At 42.3% G+C, this 12,786-nt stretch overlaps 1 pseudogene; it reads right to left on the reverse strand.

Moving 5' to 3' along the window:
* Positions 1-4,504: 4,504 nt before the first annotated feature.
* The window catches only part of LOC144369653 (C2 domain-containing protein 2-like), a 30,564-nt pseudogene continuing 22,282 nt past the window's right edge, over positions 4,505-12,786 (reverse strand).

Consider the following 12,786-nt stretch of genomic DNA (forward strand, 5'->3'; position numbering starts at 1 on the left):
TGATGACCTTATTTAGAAGCATGCTGTTAAACATCCAGGCATGTAAGGATTTTCCAGAGAGCCATCTGATCAGCTATGGTTAGGAACCTGTGCCCTAGGACTGAAATACTTTCAGGGTATTGAGAGTGGTCCAGCCCAGAATTCAGCCTGTCTTGCTGCATATGCCCACAGGCACACCTGAGAAGGGCGTGTGTCCTGCTGTGCTGGGTGCTGAAGCCCCTGGGTACCACCTGGATCTGGCTAGGCTGCAGCTTTCTCCCCAACATCTGTACCATATTTATTCTCCTTTCATTTGTTCCCCATGTCACTGGAAAGAAGGCACAGAGCTCCCCAGAGCTATGGATCTGCCTGCTCCTCCTCTTGGGCTCTTGGTTTGGGATTGGATTTGATTCTCCACCCTGGAGTTTAGACCTACTTTGTACCTTTGTTCTCTATTCTTCTGTGATCTTTCTCTTGACCTTTTTCTTTTTTGTGGTCTGGGATGGAACCCAGGACTTTGGCCAAGCTAGATAAGTGCTCTGTCACTAAGCCCTAGCTCCAGCCATGGCCCTGTTCTGGCTTTTGCATATTGCTTAGTATTCCAGTTAATCATTTATTTAGCTTAAAGGTTTGCATCTCTGAGTTCCCTTTCTCCTGCTGAAGCACAGTTCTCAGTGGGGGCAGGGCTGTTCAAGCCTCCCTTTCTCATCCAGGGGGGCTTGGCAATACCTAGAGACACAAATGACTTTAAGAAGTAGGGAGAGGGCAAGACCAGCAGCACCTTACAGGTGGGGGCCAGGCACACTGCTCGAATCCTTTGGTGCACAGGTTGGCCTCTACCACACAAAATGGCCTGGTCCCCCAAATACAACAGTGCTAAAGTCAGGAAATGATGCCAGAATTACATTAGACAGTGGTTTTTAAAAGTGAATAATTATTATTATTTTTTTGGTCATGGGGAGTGAACCTAGGTGCACTCAACCACTGAGCCACATCCATGGCCCTTTCTTAAATCTTATTTTGAGAAAGAGTCCTATTATGTTGCTCAGGCTGGCCTTGAACTTGTGATCCTCCTGACTTGGCCTCCCAAGTATCTGGGATTTCAGAAGTGTGGCACCATATCTGGTTTAAAAGTTATTTCTTTTAATGATAGCAAACTCAACCTGAATTTTAATATTTCAATCATTTTCCAGAATACACAATATGTCAACGACATCACATTGTCACACAACCAAACTTTAGGACTCATTTCATCTTGTAAAACTGAAACTCTGTTCTCATTAAAGACTAACTCTCCTCCCCTGGCCCCTGGCAAGCCACACTACTCTTTCTCTGAATGTGAGGATGCTGGTGACCTCATGGGTGGAATCACATGGTAATTGTCCTGACTTGATCTGATTTGGTTCATTAGCTCAATGTCTTCAGCACAGGTCCACACTGCAGAATGTGATTGAACCTGCCTCCATGCCAAGGCTGAGCACCTAGTAGAAGTGCCACCTCTCCTCCTTCCATTCACCCTTCCACAGTCCCCTGGATTCAATGAGTCTTTTCTATAGCTGCCTTTGAGACTGTCTTTCTTTGGTGCTCAGCAGCTGTGACTGTGCTGGAAGTGAGGATCAAGTGCAATCCTTCGTCTTTCCTCTAGCCTCTTTCTCCTCTTTACTCACCTGGTTTTCACCCACAGACCTCAGAAGCTCTGTTCTGCTCTTTTCCCCTCTGCTCCTTCTCTGTGTGAGCATGACATTTCTACTGCCCTGTCCTCTGGTTCTTGGCCCCTTTCTCCTGCTGCCTCCAGGTGGTTGCTGAGCCATCAAGAAGAGTCTCCATCTCCACTCCAGGTGTCGTCTTCCCACTTCGCTATTTTCTTAATACCCATGGTTTCCACTGATCTTCTGAAATTTCCCATCTGTTTGTAACACTTTCCACTTTTTCTGAAGATCCTTTACAATATTCCTCACAGTTGCTCTTAATACCCTCCCTGAATCCCCCAACCTGGGCCGTCTATGCGTTTCCTCCCTGGCCATGCATCAGCTTCTTCTCAGGTCAGGGGTTATGATGGAAAGGAGACAGGACTTTGCTGTAGCTTTAGTGAGACTCGGATCATGAAAACTTTCCATACTTTGACAGCAGGGCCACAGTACCCCTGGCAGAAGCAAGAATAAGAGATACCATAGCAACTGGCTCCTATCTCCTGCTTCATCCTTCAGCAATCTCTGTGTATCCATGTCTCAGGAACAGTAACTTTTCCAGTTCTTAGTTCCTCTCACCACTGGATGGTCACTGTCTTGTATACACTGCAGGTCCCAGTGAGCCCATAGTCATTGTGTCTGTACTCTGGATTTCCTAAGACTCCAAGAGGCCCAAGCCTCCCACTCACAGAACAGTGTTCCATCCTCGCAATCAGAGAGCAGAGAGAGTAGAAGTCCTCTGTTTCTCCTGGCCAGTTCTCTGGCCTGAGCCTTTTGGCCAGCAAAAGAAGGAGCTTGCTCTGAGCCCTACCAAAAATGTACTCCCTACTCCAGCTAAAAGACAAGATCAGAGGCCATGATGAACTAAGGTTTGCCATACATTGGGCTATGTCCTGGGACACACAGAGGTGCTAATGTATATTACACAAATGAGTAAACACATATTAATACAGATACAAGAGAAAGACTACCCAATGTAGTCACTATGCCTGTGATTCCAGTTGCTCCAGTGACAGGAGATCACTAGTTGAGGTCAGGCCAGGCAACTTCCCAAGACCCATCTCAAAAATTAAAAATTTAAAAAAGGACTGGGGATGTAGCTCAGTGGAAAAGTGCTAAAAAAATTCTAAGATGCACTTATAATAATGCAGCTTTACAACTTAATCATTTAGCTATTTTTTTCCTGAAACTGAGAGGAGAAGATTACCCAGCAGACACAAAGCCACTAGCAGGTGCCTAGTACAGGGAAAGGGCTGAATTCATGTCTGCAAGAGGGCCAGCTGCAAGAGACACACTTATAGACCTAAAAAACCCATTGATGTAAACTGTAAAAAAATTAAGAGGGTCTGGTGGTTAGCCAAGGACCATGGTACATGCCTGTACTTCAGGCAATTTAGGAGGCTGAAGCAAGAGGATCAAAAGTTTGAGGGCAGCCTGAACAGCTTAGCAAAACCTGACTCAAAATTTAAACATGAATAAAGAGAGTTGGGGATCTAGCTCAGGGGTAGAACACTTGTCTAGCATGCAAAAGGCCCAAGCACTGTCAAAAATAAAAATAAAAATAAAGAAAGAAAAAAAGAAAAGAAAATAAATAGACAGAAAACTTATAAGGTGGTCAGAGGCAGCTGAGCACCATGATACATGCCTATAATCCCAGAGACTCCAGAGGCTAAGGTAGGAGGATTGCAAGTTCAAGGCTAGCCTCACCAATTTAGGAGGCCCTAAGCTACTTAGAGAGAATCTGTATCAAAACAAAAAATATAAAGGGTTGGGGTTGCAGCTCAGTGGTTAAAGAATCAGTGGGTTTAATCCCTGGGACCAAAAAAAAGTCCTGTGAGTAGAAAGACACATACAAGTAACAGTGAAATAAGTAAGACAGGTGCTGAGTAGGACTCCTGAGGCCCAAAGCAGGCACTGTGCATACTGTTGTCCCTTTGGTTTGCTCTGCCACCCCAGCTCTACCCTGTCCCTGTCAGGTAACAGTTTGCCAGGGATCATATGCTGATTCTGAAGCTTCTTCTGACTGATCCCACTCCAGCCTCTCCCTTTATGGCACTTGTCAGAGAAGAAACTCCATCTTTCTTGTGGAATTATCTGATGAAGTCCAGTCTCGCCTCAAAGCTGAATTCCTGGAAGTACACTATTCAGTTATTAAAAATTACATGCATAGCCAGGTGTCCTGTTGTACCTGTAGCCATTGAAGAATATGAGGCAGGAGGACCCCTGGAACCCATTTGCTTGAGGTCAGCCAAGAAAAATTATTTTTAAAATCCTGGGTCCCAGAGGGAGCTCAAGACAGGGCTGGGTGCCCAGGCAGGCCAGGACAGCCAGTATCTGCAGAAAGGGTCATAGAGAAAGAGCTGCCAGAGGACCTGAGAGGTGCAGAGAGTTTTTTCCCAAGGATTCAGCAGGTCGAATGTGGAAGCCACCCAAGTGCCACCAGCAAAATGTGACAAAGACAAATAGCAGAGGCCCACAGGGAAGCTCTTGACACTCTGTTCTGCTTCTGGTCACCACCCGGCTGTCTCCAGGAAGGGCTAGCCAGCATTTCCCTGTTCCTGGCTTTGTCCCAAAGTCTGCCCGGTACCTGGGCCCACTCTGCCCACAGCCCCAGCTCTTTCTCTGTCTTCGTTCTCTCTCCTTCCCCTTTCCTCTCTTGCATAAGTTAAACCACATCAGGGGCAGTGCACAGCAGAAGACCCATGCAGACCAGGCAGTCTGCTCCACACAGTAGCACCCAGGCCAGGACAGGGGTGTCATGGCAGAGGCCCTTTACCTCCAGTGTGCACGAGGGAGGACTTGACACCCAGGCAGCGGTTCATATGCTCACTGGCCTTCTACGACTGCTCGTAGATGTATACCACAGTACAGTTGGAGCCGTGGCCATGCTGAAGGAAATACTTGTAAGGGATGACTCTATCCTGGTTCTGCCTGGGAATGACAATGCTGTCCTCAATGAGGGACCCATTCTCATGTAAATCCCTGCAAATCAACAGACATGACCAATTATCCAGAAGTCTTAACTTGGAAGATTTAGGTCTCAAAAACACCAAGAACACAGACCCAAAGCTATAACAGACACTGACCAAGATGACATGTCTAGAATAGGGCTTCGTTTGCAATTATGACAGAAAAAAGAGCCATGGATGAACCAGATTAAGAAATGCACGCTGGGAGTATCAAACACATGCTCATCCAGGGGGCAGGGCCATCCTGGGGATTCACTGATCTCCTCTAACACATGCCTCAGGGGACCGGGACCCTGGGACTCACTCAATGTAGTACATCTCACAAGCGTCACTCCACCCAGGCTTTCTGAGCTCTTCTCCTCTCCTGGTGAATACAGTGTGGAGCTTGGGGTCAGAGGTGACAGGCTTGGAGTTGATGGCATGGAAATTCATGGTGAAACCATCCTTGGGGTTCAGCCAGCTGGAAGAGGGAAGGGACCACTATGGCAGCTGACTGCTCCTGGCCTGGCCCACCTCCTCCATTCTCTACTTGTCATTTTCACATCTGGCTAGTGACCACCATGAGTGGCCAAGAAGAAGAGAGGAGTGTGTGGGACCCTGGTCTGGCCAGCCTGCCTCCCCGAGAAATCTTATCTGCTGAACACTTCACAGGGGCTCTCAACAGGCACAGTTGGCATTCCTGTGCCTTGGGCCTGGGCAGGTCCGCCTGGTACCTCATGGGGAAAGCCTGCATGCTGGCTTTCTGGTTCTTTTGCTCCTTTTCCTTTGTCACAGCAGCTGCATAATTTTTGTTACTCCCTTTTGGCTTCATCAGGTCTTTGGGCTCTGAGCTGTTTTAACCTGATTTTTTCCCCAGAAGCAGCCAATCTGTCCTTGGTCTAGAATAAGTATCCAAGCCCCAACCCAAAAGATTGCCCTTCAGCCATGCATCTCACAGCAGCCTGGGTGGACTGTCCAGTCCTTCCAGGCCAATCCCATGGCCTCTGAGGACGCTTCCCAACCTTGCATGGCCTCTCCTCCCTCACTCCCTTCTAGGGACACTAGTTCCATGTGGGTGCCTAAGTTGAGCCTCGCCTACAGCATCAGAATTTATCTGTGATGTGAGCAATAAATTCCACTTAACCAGTGTGAATTACATTTTTGGTAATTTGTAACCAAAAGATTTCTAATAATTCAAATAATTAAACCTCAGATTAGGTTGTTTTCTTCTCACAGAAGTGAAAACTAAGTCCAGGTGACCAATGTCCCAACTGCCAGGATGAAATGGATGCCAGGGTCTTGTAGATATCTGCAGGTCATTGCATGGCACAGAGGACCCTCCAGGTCCATCAGAGCACACACCCTGCCTCAACCTTAGAACAGATGCCAGGTGCCCTCTAGGAGGGGGCAGCTCCCAGGCAAGGCTCTGGCCTTTAAGAGGGCAGGCACCATGGTGTGGGACTTGCAGGTGCCCTGAGGAGGGCCTGGTTGTACCCTCTATGACGCAGCGGCATGAAGGCCATAGAAAATGCAAAGGTGGCCCAGAAAAGCCCCTTGGAGGGACCCCAGCCAGTTTCTGGAAGACAACTGCCAGAGATCACTCTGACAAGCACGCCAGTCCTGAGGTGCAGGAGCAAGTTCTCAAGACAGATTGGCCCAGGGCGGGAATCTGACTATGTAAGCAGCCCAATAGTGTAGGTAGATGGGAGTGTTCACACCAGGCTGCCCACAGCATCAGGTCCTGCCAAAGCAGAGTACCCCAGCTGCTGAGCATACCAGTTTCCTTAGAAATGTGAGGAAGAGCTGGGAGTGGTGGCATATGCCTGTAATCCTAGCAACATAGGAAGCCGAAGCATGAGGATCACAGGTTCAAAGCCAGCCTCAGCAACTTAGTGAGGCCCTGTCTCAAAATAAAATTTTAAAAGGGCTGGGGATATGGTTCTGTGGTTAAATGCCCCTGGGAAATCCCCAGGACAAGAAAAGAAACATGTAGAAGCTCACTGATGCTAGACAAGTGCTCTGCCCCACATGTCCCTGGTGTTAGGTCGGTGGCGGCGACTTGGTGGTGACTTAGTGGCAACTTAGAACAAAGCAGCCCGCTCCGGAAAAGAACATTCCCCACCTGGTGGATATTCACTCTTGTCCTGGGTTGGGCCTCCACTGGAGCCTCCTAGGAGGCCTCGTGGGGGAACCTCATTATCTGGTCTTCACCCATTATTAGACAGGGCCCCACCCACTCACGCCAGGGACTGGACTGAACCCCACCCACCCTGGGCCCCAGAGGCAAGGCTGCTCCTCCCCTAGTAGGCCCTCCACCATCCTGGTTCCAAGCAGCATAATGCTCACCTCCTGAGAACCCTGATGCTTTAGAAAAGATAATACTAAGTGAAGTTAGCCAATCCCCAAAAAACAAATGCTGAATATTTTCTCTGATATAAGGAGGCTGATTCATAGTGGAGTAAGGAGGGGCAGCATGGGAGTAATAGATGAATTCTAGATAGGGAAGAGGGGTGAAAGGGAAGGGAAGGGGGCAGGGGGTTAGCAAGGATGGTGGAATGTGATAGACATCATTATCCAAAGTACATGTATGAAGACACAAATTGGTGTCGACATACTTTATATACAACCAGAGATATAAAAAAATTGTGCTGTATATTTGTAATAAGAATTGTAATGCATTCCACTGTAAATTATTAGTATTTTTAAATTTGATTTTATTATTTTTTAAAATACATGACAACAGTGGGATACACTACAATTCTTATTACCCATTCAGAGCACAATTTTTCATATCTCTAAATATCAAGTATGTTCAAGCCAATTTATGCCTTTATACATGTACTTTGTTTTTTTTGCATTATGATTCTTTTTTTAATATTTATTTTTTTTAGTTGCAGTTGGACACAATACTTTTATTCCATTCATTTATTTTTATGTGGTGCTGAGGATTGAACCCAGGGCCTTGCGCATGCTAGGCAAGTGCTCTACTGCTGAGCCACAATCCCAGCCCTGCTTTCCAATTATTTTTTAAATTATTATTTATTTTTTAGTTTTAGGTTGGCACAATATCTTTATTTTACTTTTTTGTGGTGCTAAGGATTGAACCCAGCGCCCCGCTCATGCCAGGTGAATGCGCTACTACTTGAGCCACATCTCCAGCCCCTACAATTCTTAATGCACATATATATTCCACAATTTTTATAACTCTGTTTGTAATAAAGTATGTTGACATTCAATTCAAGTCTTCATATATGTACTTTGTATAATGATGTCCTTCACATTCCACCATCCTTGCTAATCCCCTGCCCCCTTCCTTTCCCTCCCACCCCTCTTCCCTATCTAGAATTAATCTAATTCTCCCATGCTCTCCATTCCTACCCCACTATGAGTCACCCTCCTTATATCAGAGAAAACATTCGACATTTGTTTTCTGGGGATTGGCTAACTAACTTCACTTAGCATTATCTTCTCCACTGTTACCCATTTACCTTCAAATGCCATGATTTTTTTCTTTTTTAATGCTGAATAATATTCCATTGTGTATATATGCCACATTTTTTTTATCCATTCATGCACTGAAGGACATCTAGGTTGGCTCCACAGCTTAGCTATTGTGAATTGTGCTGCTATAAACATTGATGTGGCTGTGTCCCTGTAGCATGCTGTTTTTAAGTCCTTTAGGTATAGTCCGAGAAGTGGAATAGCTGTGTCAAATGGTGGTTCCATCCCCAGATTTTCAAGGAATCTCCATACTGCTTTCCAAATTGGCTGCACCAATTTGCAGTCCCACAAGCAATGTATGAGTGTACCTTTTCCTCCACATCCTCGCCTACACTTATTGTTGTTTGTCTTCATAATAGCTGCCATTCTGCTGGAGTGAGATGATATCTTAGAGTAGTATTGATTTGCATTTCTCTGATTGCTACAGATGATGAGCATTTTTTCATGTATTTGTTGATTGATTATATATCCTCTTTTGAGAAGTGTCTGTTCAGGTCCTAAGCCCATTTGTTGATAGGTTATTTGTTTTTTCGGTGTTTAGGTTTTAGAGTTCTTTATATACCCTAGAGATTATCTGATGTGTGAGAGGTAAAAACTTGCTCCTAGGATGTAGGCTCTCTGTTCATCTCACAATTGTTTCTTTTGCTGAGAAGAAACTTTTTTAATTTGATTCCATCCCATTTATTGATTCTTGGTTTCAATTCTTGTGCTATAGGAGTCTTATTAAGGAAGTTGGAGTCTAATCCCACATGATGAAGATTAGGGCCTACTTTTGCTTCTATTAGACGCAGAGTCTCTAGTCTAATTCCTAGGTCCTTGATCTATTTTGAGTTAAGTTTTGTGTATGGTGAGAGATAGGGGTTTAATTTCATTTTGTTGCATATGGATTTCCAGTTTTCCCACCACCATTTGTTGAAGAGGCTATCTTTTCTCCAATACATGTTTTTTGCACCTTTGTCTAATATAAGATAATTGTAATTCTGTGGGTTAGTCTCTGTGTCCTCTATTCTGTACCATTGGTCTACCAGTCTGTTTTTGGTACCAATACCATGCTGTTTTTGTTACTGTTTCTCTATAGTTTAAGGTCTGGTATAGCGATGCCACCTGCTACACTTTTCCTGCTAAGGATTGCTTTAGCTATTCTGGGTCTTCTATTTTTCCAGATGAATTTCTTAATTGCCTTTTCTATTTCTATGAAGAATGCCATTGAGATTTTGATCAGAATTGCATTAAATCTGTATAGTGCTTTTGGTAGTATGGTCATTTTAATAATATTAATTCTGCCTATCCAAGAGCAAGATAGATCTTTCCATATTCTAAGTTCTTCTTTGATTTCCTTCTTTAGGGTTCTGTAGTTTTCATGGTATAGATCTTTCATCTCTTTCATTAAGTTGATTCCCAAGTAACTTATTTTTTTTTTTTGAGGATATTGTGAATGGTGTAGTTTTCCTCATTTCCTTCTCAGAGGCTTTGTCACTGATATACAGAAATGCCTTTGATTTATGGGTGTTGATTTTTATATCCTGCCACTTTGCTGATTTCATTTACTAGTTCTAGAAATTTTCTGGTGGAGATTTTTGGGTCTTCTAGGTATAGAATCATATCATCAGCAAATAGTGCTAATTTAAGTTCTTCTTTTCCTATACTTTAATTTCTTTTGTCTGTCTAATTGCTCTGGCCAGAGTTTCAAGAACTATGTTGAATAGAAGTGGTGAAAGAGGGCATCCCTGTCTTGTTCCAGTTTTTAGAGGGGATGCCTTCAATTTTTCTCCGTTTAGAATGATATTGGCCTGAGGTTTAGCATAGATATCCTTTATGATATTGAGATATGTTCCTGGTATCCCTAGTTTTTCTAGTGTTTTGAAAATAAAGTGGTGCTGTATTTTGTCAAATGCTTTTTCTGCATCTATCAAGATGATCATATGATTCTTATCTTTAAGTCTATTGATGCGATGAATTACATTTATTGATTTCCGTATGTTGAACTAACCTTGCATTCCTGGGATGAATCCCACTTGATCATGGTGCACAATCTTTTTGATGTGTTTTTGTATTCAAGTTACCAGAATTTTATTGAGAATTTTTGCATCTATATTCATTAGAATATATTGGTCTGAAGTTTTCTTTCTTTGATGTGTCTTTGCCTGGTTTTGGGATCAGGGTGATATTGGCCTCATAGAATGAGCTTGTAATTATTGCTTATTTTTCTATTTCCTGAAATAAATTGAATAGTATTCTGACTGGTTATCATTAAAAAGAAGAAAGTAGTCTGGGTAAAGGAATTGAGTACCAAAAATGTCTTCTATATCCAGCAGTTTTAGTCTTCAAGAAATAGACCTTGGATAAGAATAAATTAAGGGAATTAATGACAACTAGACTAGTATCACTTAAGATACTTGTTATGGTTTTATCCAGAATGTCCCCCCAAAGACTCATACTCTGGCAGGTTGGTCTCCAGAGGCATGGGGCTTTTAGAAAATGATGGAATCTTGAGGGATCTGACTCCTAATGGATTAATCCATTGCTGACTTCATAATATGAATGGATTACTAGGAGGTAGTGGAAAACTGTAGGAAGTCAGATCTAGTTGAAGGGAGTGGGTCCTTGGGGGCAGGACCTTGGGAACTATATCTTGTCACCAGCCTCTTCCTGTCCCTCTCTCTGATTCACAGCTTCCAGAAGATGAGCAACTTTCCTCTGCCAAGTCCATTTGATATGATGTTTGGCCTCACCTTAGGCACTAAGAAATGGAGCTGGCCAACCACAGAATGAAACCTCTGAAGCCAAGAAGTAAAAATAAATCTTTCTTTCTTTAAGAGTTTTCCTCTGATATTATGTCAACAGTGATGAAATGCTAAAATAATACAAAAGGGAATGCTTGAATACTTTCAGAATAAGAAGGAAGATCAAATCATCGCCAAATGTGAAAAAATAAATCTTACTAAAGAAGTAGTCATGGAGCTACTCAGATGCAAATGAGAAATAGCAAAGAATCACACAATATCAATATAGTAAAACATCAAGATGAATAAGACAGGGAGAAAAAAAACATGGAATATTCAAAACCACCAGAAGAAAAAAGAGCAAAATGACAGGAACAAGCATATACCTTTTGATAATCACCCTGAATGTAAATGATTTTAATTTTCCATATAAAAGATGCAGATTGGTTAAATGAATTAAAAATCAAGACCTAACAATATGCTGCCTACAAGAAACTTACTTCATATGCAAAAACATACACACACCTATAGTGAAAGGATGGAAAATGATGCTCTCAGAAAAGGGAATCCAACACAAAAAATGAGTAGCTACATTTATAATTGATAAAATAGACTTTAAAACAAAATCAGAAGATAAAAGAAAGTCACTATATATTGATCAAAGGAAAAATTCATTACCCTTGTAAATGTATAAGCAATAAGTCTTGGAGCACCCAACTAAAAACAAATATGAGTAGACATAAAGGGAAAGATAGAATGAATACATTTTTTGTATTTTTAAAATTTATAGTCTATATATTTATATAATCATATGTACTAATCATGTGCATTATGTACTAATCCCTTGAACAATTTGGAAAGATAGGTCACAATAAATTCAGACCAAAAACAATCTACAAAGAAACATCAGATTTACATTACACTATAGATCTGTGAGGACAAGTGCATGAAGTACTGCATACATGGCATACATTAAGGACACATGAGCCGCAAACCACTTGTAAATGTATAAGCAATAAGTCTTGGAGCACCCAACTTTTAAAAACAAATATGAGTAGACATAAAGGGAAAGATAGAATGAATACATTTGTGGTCCCAGTGCTTATTCCACGACCAGCTCCTCAATTGGTTGCTGCAAGGACAGTTGGCCAGAAATTGCATTGGTGGCTGCCTGTAATCTGCTTAGCTACTGCCTGAATATATATACATATTTACTATGCAATAAAATCAGACCTGATTCCTGCATGGTCTCTGGAGGTCTTGATTAGCGACTCTGAAGACACACTCTTCTCTACCCTGTTCTGTGGACCTCCTCGCTAGATGAGAGACAGCCCATGAATAGATCAAATGGACTTAACAAACATCTACAAAGTATTCCACCCAACAGTTACAAAATACACATTTTCTTCAGCACAGTAAATGTTTCCCAAAATATACCAAATATTAGGCCATGGAGCAACTCCTAGCAGATTTAAAAAAAAAAAAAAATATATATATATATATATATATATATATATATAAGTTGTTGATGGACCTTTATTTTATTTAATGATATGTGGTGCTGAGAACTGAGCCCAGGGCCTCACACACATTAGATGAGTGCTCTACCACTGACCCATAACCCCAGCACTTCCTACCAGATTTTTGAAAATGAAATAATTTCTTGTATTATATCTGATCACAATGAAAAGAAACTAGAAATAACTGCATAAAATACACAAACACATGCAGATTGAGAAACCTATTAAGTGAACAGTAGGTTATAGAAGATATATATATTTCTCTGAGAAAGTAATCATAAAAATTATTTTATTATAGCAATGAATAAAGAGGAAGGGAAAAAGATAGGGAAAAGGGAGGAATAGGAGAAGAAGGTTAAAGAAAAGAAGAGGAAGAAATACCTAGGAATAAACCTGAAAATGAGAAAGACTTCTACAATGCAAGTTA

This window comes from Ictidomys tridecemlineatus, chromosome 13 (genome assembly GCF_052094955.1).
Source record: "Ictidomys tridecemlineatus isolate mIctTri1 chromosome 13, mIctTri1.hap1, whole genome shotgun sequence".
In the NCBI taxonomy this organism is placed as follows: Eukaryota; Metazoa; Chordata; class Mammalia; order Rodentia; family Sciuridae; genus Ictidomys; species Ictidomys tridecemlineatus.